Source organism: Rattus norvegicus, chromosome 15 (assembly GCF_021556685.1).
Source record: "Rattus norvegicus strain SHRSP/BbbUtx chromosome 15, alternate assembly SHRSP_T2T, whole genome shotgun sequence".
Taxonomy (NCBI): Eukaryota; Metazoa; Chordata; class Mammalia; order Rodentia; family Muridae; genus Rattus; species Rattus norvegicus.
This window is the reverse complement of record NC_141548.1, coordinates 97,848,298-97,861,703: the sequence shown is the minus strand read 5'-3', so window position 1 is coordinate 97,861,703 and position 13,406 is coordinate 97,848,298. Positions and strand designations below refer to the sequence as shown.

General features: G+C 39.6%; 1 long non-coding RNA gene across 5 annotated transcripts in view; it reads left to right on the top strand.

Moving 5' to 3' along the window:
* Nucleotides 1–13,406, top strand: part of LOC102548462 (uncharacterized) — a 96,689-nt gene that overhangs the window by 4,086 nt on the left and 79,197 nt on the right. The gene's annotated exons all lie outside the window — the stretch shown is intronic.

The window sequence follows — 13,406 nt, the reverse complement described above, 5'->3', positions numbered from 1 at the left end:
CATGGTCCACATTTATAAATAAATGACACATTTTTTCATCTTTATTAACTTGAATATTTCTCATTTACATTTCAATTGTTATTTCCCTTCCCCGTTTCCGGGCCAACATCCCCCTAACCCCTTCCCCTTCTATATGGGTGTTCCACTCCCCATCCTCCCCGCATTACCACCCTCCCCCCAACAATCACGTTCACTGGGGGTTCAGTCTTGGCAGGACCAAGGGCTTCCCCTTCCACTGGTGCTCTTACTAAGCTATTCATTGCTATGTATGCAGTTGGGAGTCCAGGGTCAGTCCATGTATAGTCTTTGGGTAGTGGCTTAGTCCCTGGAAGCTCTGGTTGGTTGACATTGTTCATATGGGGTCTCAAGCCTCCTAAGATTCCTTCAACGAGGGTCCCTGTCTCAGTTCAGTGGTTTAATGATGGCATTTGCCTATGTATTTGCTGTATTCTGGCTGTGTCCCTCAGGAGAGATCTATATCCGGTTCCTGTCGGCCTGCTTTATCCATCTTAACGAGTTTGGTGGCTGTATATGTATGGGCCACATGTGGGGCAGGCTCTGAATGGGTGTTCCTTCTGCCTCTGTTCTAAACTTTGCCTCCCTATTCCCTCCCAAGGGTATTCTTGTTCCACTTTTAAAAAAGGAGTGAAGCATTCACATTTTGGTCATCCTTCTTGAGTTTCATGTGTTCTGTGCATCTAGAGTAGTTCGAGCATTTGGGCTAATATCCACTTATCAATGAGTGCATACCATGTGTGTTTTTCTGTGATTGGGTTACCTCACTCAGGATGATATTTTCCAGTTCCATCCATTTGCCTACAAATTTCATAAAGTCATTGTTTTTGATAGCTGAGTAGTATTCCATTGTGTAGATGTACCACATTTTCTGTATCCATTCCTCTGTTGAAGGGCATCTGGGTTCTTTCCAGCTTCTGGCTATTATAAATAAGGCTGCTATGAACATAGTGGAGCATGTCTTTTTTATATGTTGGGGCATCTTTTGGGTATATGCCCAAGAGAGGTATAGCTGGGTCCTCAGGTAGTTCAATCTCCAATTTCTGAGGAACCTCCAGACTGATTTCCAGAATGGTTGTACCAGTCTGCAATCCCACCAACAATGGAGGAGTGTTCCTCTTTCTCCACATCCTCGCCAGTGTTTGCTGTCACCTGAGTTTTTGATCTTAGCCATTCTCATTGGTATGAGGTGAAATCTCAGGGTTGTTTTGATTTGCATTTCCCTTATGACTAAAAATATTGAACATTTCTTTAGGTGTTTCTCAGCCATTCGGCATTCCTCAGCTGTACATTCTTTGTTTAGCTATGAACCCCATTTTTAATAGAGTTATTTATCACCCTGCAGTCGAATTTCTTGAGTTTTTTGTATATTTTGGATATAAACCCTCTATCAGTTGTAGAATTGGTAAAGATCTTTTCCCAATCTGTTGGTTGTCATTTTGTCCTAACAACAATGTCCTTTACCTTACAGAAGCTTTGCAGTTTTATGAGATCCCATTTGTCAATTCTTGATCTTGATGAGTGGCATAAGTCATTGGTGTTTTGTTCAGGAAATTTTCTCCAGTGCCCATGTGTTCCAGATGCTTCCCTAGTTTTTCTTCTATTAGTTTGAGTGTGTCTGGTTTGATGTGGAGGTCCTTGATCCACTTGGACTTAAGCTTTGTACAAGGTGATAAGCATGGATCGATTTGCATTCTTCTATATGTTGACCTCCAGTTGAACCAGCACCACTTGCTGAAAATGCTATCTTTTTTCCATTGGATGGTTTTGGCTCCTTTGTCAAAAATCAAGTGACCATAGGTGTGTGGGTTCATTTCTGGGTCTTCAATTCTGTTCCATTGGTCTGTCTGTCTCTGTACCAATACCATGCAGTTTTTATCACTATTGCTCTGTAATACTGCTTGAGTTCAGGGATAGTGATTCCCCCTGAAGTCCTTTTATTGTTGAGGATAGTTTTAGCTATCCTGGGTTTTTTGTTATTCCAGATGAACTTGGAAATTGTTCTGTCTAACTCTCTGAAGAATTGTATTGGAATTTTGATGGGGATTGCATTGAATCTGTAGATTGCTTTTGGTAAAATGGTCTTTTTTACTATATCAATCCCGCCAATCCATGAGCATGGGAGATCTTTCCATCTTCTGAGGACTTCTTCAATTTCTTTCTTCAGAGTCTTGAAGTTCTTATTGTACAGATCTTTTACTTGGTTGGTTAAAGTCACACCGAGGTACTTTATATTATTTGGGTCTATTATGAAGGGTGTCATTTCCCTAATTTCTTTCTCGGCTTGTTTCTCTTTTGTGTAGAGGAAGGCTACTGATTTATTTGAGTTAATTTTATACCCAGCCACTTTGCTGAAGTTGTTTATCAGCTTTAGTAGTTCTCTGGTGGAACTTTTGGGATCACTTAAATATACTATCATATCATCTGCAAATAGTGATATTTTGACTTCTTCTTTTCCGATCTGTATCCCCTTGATCTCCTTTTGTTGTCTGACTGCTCTGGCTAGAACTTCAAGAACTATATTGAATAAGTAGGGAGAGAGCGGGCAGCCTTGTCTAGTCCCTGATTTTAGTGGGATTGCTTCAAGTTTCTCTCCATTTAGTTTAATGTTAGCTACTGGTTTGCTGTATATGGCTTTTACTATGTTTAGGTATGGGCCTTGAATTCCTATTCTTTCCAGGACTTTTATCATGAAGGGGTGTTGAATTTTGTCAAATGTTTTCTCAGCATCTAATGAAATGATCATGTGGTTTTGTTCTTTCAGTTTGTTTATATAATGGATTCCGTTGATGGTTTTCCGTATATTAAACCATCCCTGCATGCCTGGGATGAAGCCTACTTGATCATGGTGGATGATTGTTTTGATGTGCTCTTGGATTCGGTTTGCCAGAATTTTATTGAGTATTTTTGCGTCGATAATCATAAGGGAAATTGGTCTGAAGTTCTCTTTCTTTGTTGGGTCTTTGTGTGGTTTAGGTATAAGAGTAATTGTGGCTTCATAGAAGGTATTCGGTAGTGATCCATCTGTTTTAATTTTGTGGAATAGTTTGGATAGTATTGGTATGAGGTCTTCTATGAAGGTCTGATAGAATTCTGCACTGAACCCATCTGGATCTGGGCTCTTTTTGGTTGGAAGACCTTTAATGACTGCTTCTATTTCTTTAGGAGTTATGGGGTTGTTTAAATGGTTTCTCTGTTCCTGATTTAACTTCGATACCTGGTATCTGTCTAGGAAATTGTCCATTTCCTGCAGATTTTCAAGTTTTGTTGAATATAGGCTTTTGTAGTAGGATCTGATGATTTTTTGAATTTCCTCTGATTCTGTATTTATGTCTCCCTTTTCATTTCTGATTTTGCTAATTTGGACAGACTCTCTGTTTCCTCTTGTTAGGCTGGCTAAGGGTTTATCTATCTTGTTGACTTTCTCAAAGAACCAACTTTTGGTTCTGTTGATTCTTTCTATGGTCCTTTTTGTTTCTACCTGGCTGATTTCAGTTCTGAGTTTGATTATTTCCTGTCTTCTACTCCTCCTGTGTGTATTTGCTTCTTTTTGTTCTAGGGCTTTTAGGTGTGCTGTCAAGCTGCTGATATATGCTCTCTCCTGTTTCTTTCTGCAGGCACTCAGAGCTATGAGTTTTCCTCTTAGCACGGCTTTCATTGTGTCCCATAAGTTTGGGTATGTTGTACCTTATATTCATTAAATTCTAAGAAGCCTTTAATTTCTTTCTTTATTTCTTCTTTGACCAGGTTATCATTGAGTAGAGCATTGTTCAATTTCCATGTATATGTGGGCATTCTTCCCTTTTTGTTGTTGAAGATCAGCTTTAGCCCGTGGTGGTCTGATAGGATGTATGGGATTATTTCTACCTTTCTGTATCTTAAATGACACATTTTGCTGATATCTTTGCCCACTCTGATTGCCACAGTGAATGAGATAACAATAGTCTTAGAAGGGAGCTTTTCCTCTCAGTTTTCTTATGCTACACAAACAAATATTTCCATTTCTGATCTGAGAACATTCAAAGCAAGTTCCTGTCTTCCAAGCACTATACAATACCACCGTGCCTTTTATGGAGACATTCTTAGAGCAATCCACACACAGTGGACGCTAACTTGTCTCTGGCTCAATTTACTTATAAATACTACAAATGAAGCAAGGAAGAATTTCAGTATTTGATGTTTATAATGTCTCATTTTTGAAAGCTACTCAACCAGCACTTATAGAGTGTCTTTTGTGTAATAGGCCCTGTGCTTTGCTTTCAAACATCAATACCCTTAGATAGGAAAATCTTTAAAGGACCATCATTTAAAATACACATTAATAATCTTCTAAGTGTGAAGTTTCCCCAGCATTTCCCAGTAGCTGTTTATGGTTTGTCAACACAAGGTCTTGTAAAAAAAGTAAAGAATCGCCGACATAGTATAAGAATGATGTGGTATTGGTGCAATTGGTATTGCAGAGTCCTCGCCCTGAATGTGTCTTTAGGCCAAAATGTACTACTGAATAGCTCAACTGTGTACTGATTAATTTTAACTGTTAACATGAGACAACATAAAATCACAAGAAACAGAAGTCATAATTGAGAAACTACCGAGATCTGATTGGTCTCTAGGTACACTTGAAAGTGCTAGTCTGGATTGTTAATCGGCCCAGGCCATTGTAGGCATCACTGATCTCTAGGCAGGAAGGAACAGTTCCCTAGGGAGTCTCTGCTCCATAAACCTTCCCTGCATTTTTTCCTGACAGATAACTTTTGGACAGAAGCTTTTGTGGGTGGGATAGTGTCCCTATTGTTCTATTGGGGTTCCTGCCTAGCTACGGGATGCAACCTCTTTTCACATCCAAATGCTAAGAGTCACAGCTAAGGGCAGCCAGCTCTCTGGTCCATCCTGGAGACACTCCCACCCCATCATGTGCAGATCTCCATCCTTTCTCATGACCATTGGCCATCTCTCCTGTCCCTTCCACACCTGATCCTGAACCTCCCCCATTCCCTCCTCATCCCCTCTCCCACTCATTTCCCTCCCTCAATCTGCCTCTTACAACTATTTTTATTCCCTCTTCTAAGTGTGATTCAAGCACCCTTGTTTGGACCTTCCTTGTTTAGCTGTTCTGAGGTCTGTGGAGTATAGCATGGGTATCCTGTATTTTATGGCAAACATCCACTTTTAAGTAAGTACATACCGTGCACATCTCTTTGGATCTGGGTTACCTTGCTCAGGATAATATTCTCAAATTCCATCCAGTTGCCAGTATACTCATGGTGTCAGTATACTCATACTTTGTTTTCTAATGTCTGAATAATATCGCATCGTGTAGACATACCACATTTTCTTTATCCATTCTTCAGTTGAGGGACATCTGAGTCGTTTCCAGTTTCCAGCTATTACAAAAAAAAAAAAAGCCAATGTGAACAAAATTGAGCAAGTGTCTTTGTGGGATGGTGGAGCATCTTTTGAGTATATGCCCAGGAATGGTATAGCTGGGTCTTGAGGTAGAACTATTCCTAGTTCTCTGAGAAACCATCAAATTGACTTCCAAAGTGTTTGTACAAGTTTGCAGTCCCACAAATAATGGAAGAATGTTCCCTTTGCACTACATCCTCGCCAGCATGTGATATCACTTGAATTTTTTATCTTAGCCATTCTGACAGGTATAAGGTTCAGGGTCATTTTGGTTTACATTTCACTGATGACTAAGGATGTTGAATATTTAAGTACTCATTGGCCATTTGAGATTCCTCTGTTGAGAATTCTGTTTAGCTCTGTAGGTCATTTCTTTAAATTGAGTTATTTGGGTTGTTGGTGCCTAACTTCTTGAGTTCTTTATACGATATAATATATCTTTATTGATATAATATTTGTATATTAGCCCCCTGTCAGATGTAGCCTTGGTGAGGATATTTTCCCAATCTGTAGACTGCTGTTTTGTCCTTTTGATGGTATCCTCTGCCTTACAAAATCTTTTCAGTTTCATGAGTTTCCATTTATCAACTGTTGATCTTAGAGCCTGAGCCATTCGTGTTCTGTTCAGGAAGTTGTCTCCTGTACCAATGAGTTCAAGGCTATTCCCCACATTCTGCTCTATTAGATTGGTGATCTGGTTTTAGGTTGAGGTTTTTGATCCACTTGGACTTGAGTTCTTTTCTTTCTTTATCTCTTCCCTAGCCCAGAGAGTACTGAGCAGACAGAGTGCTATTCAATTCCCACGAGTGTGTAGCTTTCTGATGTTTACCTCTTCCCTGGCCCAGGGAGTACTGAGCAGACAGAGTGCTATTCAATCCCCACGACTGTGTAGCTTTATCTCTCCCCTGGCCCTGGGAGTACTGAGCAGACAGAGTGCTATTCAATTCCCACAAGTGTGTAGCTTTATCTCTCCCCTGGCCCAGGGAGTACTGAGCAGACAGAGTGCTATTCAATCCCACGACTGTGTAGCTTTCTAATGTTTTTGTTGTTACTGAAGTCCAGCCTTAATCCATAATGGTCTGATAAGATACAGGGTGTTACTTCAATTTTCTTGTATCTTTTGAGGCTTGCTTTGTGACTGGCCATATGGTCAGCTTTGGAGATGGATCCATGAGGTTCTGAGAAGAAAATATACTCTTTTGTCTTTTGGTGGAATATTCTGTAGATGTCTTTTAGGTCCATTATTTCTTTGTTTAGTTTCTGTCTGAATGACCTGACAATGTGTGAAAGTGGAATGTAGAAGTCTCCCACTATTAATGTGTGGAGCTTGATATGTGATTTAAGCTTTAATAATGTTTCTTCAATAAATGTAAGTATCCCTGTATTTGGCATGTAGATGTTCAGAATTGAGATAACATCTTGGTAGATTTTTCCTTTGATGACTGTGAAATGTCCTTCCCTCTTTCTTTTGATTAATTTTGGTTGAAAGTCTGTTCTATTAGATACGAGAACGGCTACTTCATCTTGCTTCTTGGGTCCATTTGCTGGAAAACCCTTCTTTCCAGACCATTACTCTGAGGTAGTGTCTCTTTATTACTGAGGTGTGTTTTTTATATGCAGGAGAATGATGGATCCTGTTTTCACATTCATTTTGTTAGCCCATGTCTTTTTTTGGAGGGAACTTGATGTTAAGAGATATTAATGACCAGTCATTGTTAACTCCTGTTATTCTGATGTCTGATGTTAGTGATTGTGCGTGTGTGTGTGTGTGTGTGTGTGTGTGTGTGTGTGTGTGTGTGTATGCATGCATGCAGTGTGTTTGCTTCCCTTGCCTTTGCAGGTATAAAATTTCTTTGTTTTGTAAGTTTGTGTTTTGATTATTATGTGTTGGGAGCATTTTCTTTTTGGTCCAATCTAACTGGTGTTCTATAAGCTTCTTGTATGTCTTGTATGTTCTTTCTTCAGGTTGGGAAAATACTCTTCTATGATTTTCTTTTACTTGGATCTGGGACTCTTCATCTTCTATTCCTATTATTCTTAGGTTAAGTCTTTTCATGTTATCCCAGATTTCCTAGATGTTTTGTGTCAAGAATTTTTTAGATTTAACAGTTTCTCTGACTGATGTAACTTTTTTTCTATCATATGTTCTGTGCCTGAGATTCTCTCTTCCATCTTCTGTGTTCTGTTGGTGTTGCTTCTGTCTGTTGTTCCTGTTTTCTTCCCCACATTTTAAATCCCCAGGATTCTTTCAGTTTGTGCTTTTTTTATTATAGCTTCTATTACCATTTTTTAAGTCTTGAACAGTTTTATTTATGTCTTTCACCTGTTTAATTGTATTTACCTGTATATCTTTAAGGAATTTATTTGTTTCCTCTTTAAAGACCTCTGTGTGTTTAATTTTATTTTCCTGTATTTCTTTACGCGATCTATTCATTTCCATTTTAAAGTCCTCTATCTTTATAAGGTTGGATATAAAGTCATCTTCTTCTGCTTCCACTGTGTTAGGACATCCTAGGGCTTACTCTAGTAGAGTAGAACATCCTAGAGCTTGCTCTAGTAGAGTAGAACATCATAGGAATTGCTCTAGTAGAGTAGAACATCTTAGGACTTGCTACAGTAGGGTAGGATATCCTAGGTGATGGTCCTGGTATGGCAGGCCTCTGATGTTTATCCTTGGACTGTATAGCTCCAGGTCAGCAGGTCTGTATGGTTCAGGATCCACGGGTCTGATGAAGGTAGGCAGAGAAGTATTTGGAGATTGGAGGCCCGCCAGGGATAGCAAACTGCAGGGAGCAGCTGGGTGTGCCCCAGAGGACTCAGTGAGCAGGGAAGGTCCAGTTGGATTAATTCTATCCAACCCCATTTTTAACCCTCTGACTTCACCTGTCTACCACTATTTTTGAATAAATTATTATTTATTCAATATTACTGAATAATTATTCAATCATTGAATATCTTTCAATTCTTGTAGCAAAACCATGTCATAAAAGAAATGAAGATGGTATAAATGTCTTTCACTTTCAGTTGTACGTTTGGCACCAACTGTTATAAAGCCTATTTTTTTTCCTTTTTTTTTTCTTTTTTTTATCTTTATTAACTTGAATATTTCTTATTTACATTTCAAATGTTGTTCCCCTTCCCCGTTTCTGGGCCAACATCCCCCTAATCCTTCCCCCTCTTCTTCTGTATGGGTGTTCCCCTCCCCATCCTCCCCCCATTACCGCCCTCCCCCCAACAATCACATTCACTGGGGGTTCAGCCTTGGCAGGACAAAGGGCTTCCCCTTCCACTGGTGCTCTTACTAGGATATTCATTGCTACCTATGAGGTTGGAGCCCAGGGTCAGTCCATGTATATAATCTTTGGGTAGTGATAAAGCTTATTTCTTAGTTTTTACACAAAGCAATTCACACCTGAGATCCAATACTCTCATTATTGCAATTGTTTCCAATATTTTTTTAAAAAATTGGATTAACAAATTAATCTGTTTGTTATCATCTGTTTATCTTAAATTGACTGTTTTCCTGAGATTAATCTAAGGAAAAATAGTTAATAGTTTATACTGTTTGGACTGATTGTGAAGTGTAAGAAATAAGGGCCCACAAAGTATCATCTCCCAGATAACAAAGTCTAAGAGATCAGCTGATGCTGCTCTATCCACCTTTATTCTTTGAAAGGACTGGGAAGAGTTATTGAACAGATTAAGTATTCTATATGTCAAATTCTATGCATCTTACACTTTTCAAGGTGGTTATTGATCTCTACTGGCCTTCATTTGGGTTTTTGTATTACCTAAGTAGCAGCTCACCTTTTAGATTTAACATACTCTTTTAATTTGTTTAAATGAGGGGGAATCACCATTTGATGAAATAGTTTCACTAAACATTTTCTCTTTTTTATATTTATTCATTGTTTCTTTTATTTTACTTTTATTTTCTTTTTAAAATTATCTCTAATTATTTTTTAAGGTCCTTATTCAGGTTGCCATTTCTTAGCTAATCGTATTCATGGGTTACTGCATCATCTTGTACTTAACTTTCAGTAAATTTTTCCATTTTACTTCTCTTCACTTATATTTAATTTATATTTATATCAAAATATAATATTATCTATCCACAAAAATGTAAATATAATTAAATACAATGTCTGAACATAAATGTAATATTTATATAAATATAAAATTTATATTTTATATTTCATTTATATTTAGAGGAAAACTATAAAATAGGTATCTTAAAATGTTAATAACACTACTAAATTAATCAAGAGATTAAGTATTGAAAATTATTTTCTTGTTTTCTCACATCTGGCATAATAGCTCAGATATTAATATGTTCAGTTAAAATTAATGTTAATACTAGGTATAGAATACACTGCAGGGTAATTGCTCATTATCTGTACAACTTTGGTAGAGTATTTATGAACGCTCTGATACCTGTTTTCGTTACCACAGACAATGAGGAGGAAGTGCACTGCCCAGGCAGTGCTGCTGGGGTTAACTAGGGTAATATATAAGCAGCATTTGCAACTCATGGCTCACAGGCTCACTCAGTAAACAGACATTAGTCCTCCCCACTGGAAAAAATATATGACACTGGTCCATGCTTACAAGTAACATCCTAAATATAAACAAGGTGATAAACTCTCGCCTCTTAAAGACAGAGAGAGGCAGATCTCCCTAAAATAACTAACTTACTACATACATAGACTAATTTTAAAAAGTAATAGATTTCCTATACTTTATCTAGCATAGATGCCGTTGAGCTGTCAAATATGTTGTTTTGAATAACAGAACAAATCGAGCACACCATCCACATTGAATGTTGGTACAAAGCAATCTTTTTATTTATTTATTCATTCACTTTGCTCAAGGTTATAAGCTAAAAGTCACTTGTAAAAAAAAGAGTCGTTCCTTCCCTCTCCAAACGTAATGAGCACTTGGAGCAATATCTGGAGACTAATTATCAGCAGCTTTTTAAAATGCAACACGTCGACAGTCTAGTGATGATTAAGCCTCGTAATTGATAATTATCTCTGATTAAAGAAAAGGAAGTTCTTCCAGAGGCTTCACTGCTCTATGCCATTGTCATAATTGGTTGTTAATTGCCTCACGTAAAGATTCTTTTTATCATATGTTTAATCTTTACTATATATAAATAAGGTCCACGGAGCACCCTTACTAACCATATGAAAAACGTGATATTATTTTACAAGTGTCTTTGCACATTAGTATTCAGCTTGTTTTTTTTTTAATATTTGCATATGAAAAGGTACAAGCAGCTCATGCTCCTAAGCTAAAAAGAGAAATCTCTTGCTCTGGCCACTTTTGAATTCTCTCCTTGATCCAAACATTGTAAGAAGAGAGAACAGCCCTCTCTCTGAGGTGCACCAGAGACTGTCAGCACTGCCAGTGCTTGGCCCTGAGCGGACGATGATACTGTCCTCTCTCCTTTCTCCGCCAGAGCTCTGCAGAGCATCCCAGCCTTTCATGGCACTCCTTTTCTCACCATCGTTTCCACAATCTCGTGACCATTCTGCTATTGCCCATAAACAGTAGTAGTTTAAGATGTGGGTCAACAGCTTCTCGGGTCTGCTGAGCTGACACCCTGAACTCCCCTTTCCCAGGATACCTCCTTTCTTCAGAGTTCTTGACAACTCTAGTTCTCCAAACGACTGGGTTAGACTCGCTTTACTGTTTTGCCTGTTTACTCTTTTCTCGTGCATCTGAATTTCCTAGATCACCATCTTCTTCTTCTTCTTCTTCTTCTTCTTCTTCTTCTTCTTCTTCTTCTTCTTCTTCTTCTTCTTCTTCTTCTTCTTCTTCTTCTTCTTCTTCTTCTTCCTCCTCCTCCTCCTCCTCCTCCTCCTCTTCCTCCTCTTCCTCCTCCTCCTCCACCTCATCCTCCTCCTCCACCTCCTCCTCCTCCTCCTCTTCCTCCTCTTCCTCCTCCTCCTCCTCCTCCTCCTCCTCCTCCTCCTCCTCCTCCTCTTCTTCTTCTTCTTCTTCTTCTTCTTCTTCTTCTTCTTCTTCTTCTTCTTCTTCTTCTTCTTCTTCTCCTTCTCCTCCTCCTTCTTCTCCTTCTTCTCCTCCTCCTTCTCCTCCTTCTTCTTCCCCATCCTCCTCTTGCTCCTCCTCCTCTTCCTCCTCCTCCTCCTGCTCTTGCTCCTCCTCTTCCTCCTCCTCCTCCTGCTCTTGCTCCTCCTCCTCTTCCTCCTCCTCCTCCTGCTCTTGCTCCTCCTCCTCCTGCTCTTGCTCCTCCTCCTCCTGCTCTTGCTCCTTCTCCTCCTGTTCTTGCTCCTCCTCCTGCTCTTGCTCCTCCTCCTCCTGCTCTTGCTCCTCCTCCTCCTTCTCCTCTTCTTCTTCTTCTTCTTCTTCTTCTTCTTCTTCTTCTTCTTCTTCTTCTTCTTCTTCTTCTATAAATTATTAATTGGGTGTTACTGAGTTGAACACTGTCCCTCAAAATCATGTCCACTGTTTGGAAACTGAGTCTCTGCGGTGCGTTTCTTAAAGCCATCAGGTTGGCATCACTGGGACTTAGGATGAGTTATAGCGACTGACAAGAAAGAACAAGGAAGCAGGGGAAGCTATGAAGACAAAGGCAGAGATGGGTGGTTGGCAGGGTCGCTGACAGTTGTGTGGAGCTAGGAGGGAGAGATGGGATGGATCCAACTCCAAAGGGAGCTAGACTGCTTGACACATGCACCAACAGAGACACATTTCTATGGCACGCCACAAGGGTTCTGTCAGGCAGAGGGAAACAGTTGCTGGGGTTCTTGCTCCTTTACCTGCAGCTCTGCACCGAGTGCTGACACATATCCTCCTCCACAAATGCCTTCTCACACAGCCCTTCTGCTTTTCAATGTCAGTATCCTGCCATCATCTCAAACTTAAAAGGAAAAGCCCCTGACACTGAACCTTTGGAGTGTTGGAATTACTGACATGAATCACCATATATGCATATGAACTCTGTTGAAACAAGGGAGACTGTACAACATTTACACTCTAGCTCATACCCTCTCACCAGTTGATTCATTTGCTAGTCTGACAAACACAATCTGAACTTTTTTTTATTTTCATTAATAGCATGTTTATTAGCCTTACTAGCCTAGCCTGGTTTTTACCGTCTTTCCTTTTTGTAACTACATAGGATATAAGCTATGGCTTGATTGACAGTTTATCCATCTGTCATTTATCATTTTCATTCTGACTTTCTTACTGTTTTTCGTCAATTGTCAGCTCCACCAGCTCTCAGAGAGGGTTGTGAACCTTAACCCCTCTCTGGTCTAAGTCGTAGGTAGCAATGGGCCCTAGTCGCACCTTTAGCCCGTTTCTTTGTTGTGCTACTATGCAGCTGAATGGAAGTCAGCAACATTTGTCCAGTGTTAGAATCCCATTCCTGGCTCTGATACAAAACTGCAGTCTTCCTGTGGGGACCCATGCTAATTCTCTTCCTTTTGGACATCCATGCTATTTCTCCTTAAGACTTATAGGGCTCAACATTTAAATTTAGTGAACTTTTATTGTTTTGCTATAAACACACTTTTCTCACTTTATCTAAAATATGCCTTGGCCAGTTACACTTTTAAGCACCGGGAAAGCCTGAAGTTCCTTCCTCCTCTTTCTCAGTTTTGACTCATCAACAAGATTTCCCATCATGCATCTCCTATTCTCATCTTCCATGTCAAGCATGTTCTTTTGTTATGATTAGCAGATTAATAATGTACTGCTGCTTAGGTTATCCTAACATTCTGCTTTGTTTCTTTAAGACACTCTTAAGCTTCCCCCAGAATACAGACAATAGCCACTTACACTTCCAGTAAATAACTGAATGAATGCTTCAAAGATTTGACATAGCACCTTGCAAGGATTAGCAATGATCCTAGGAGACTAGGCACATACTTCCTCCGGAGAGTGAATCCGTACAGCCGCCGCTGCTGGTGCATGCCTTTGATTCCAGCACTCAGGAGGCCGAGGCAGGCAGATCT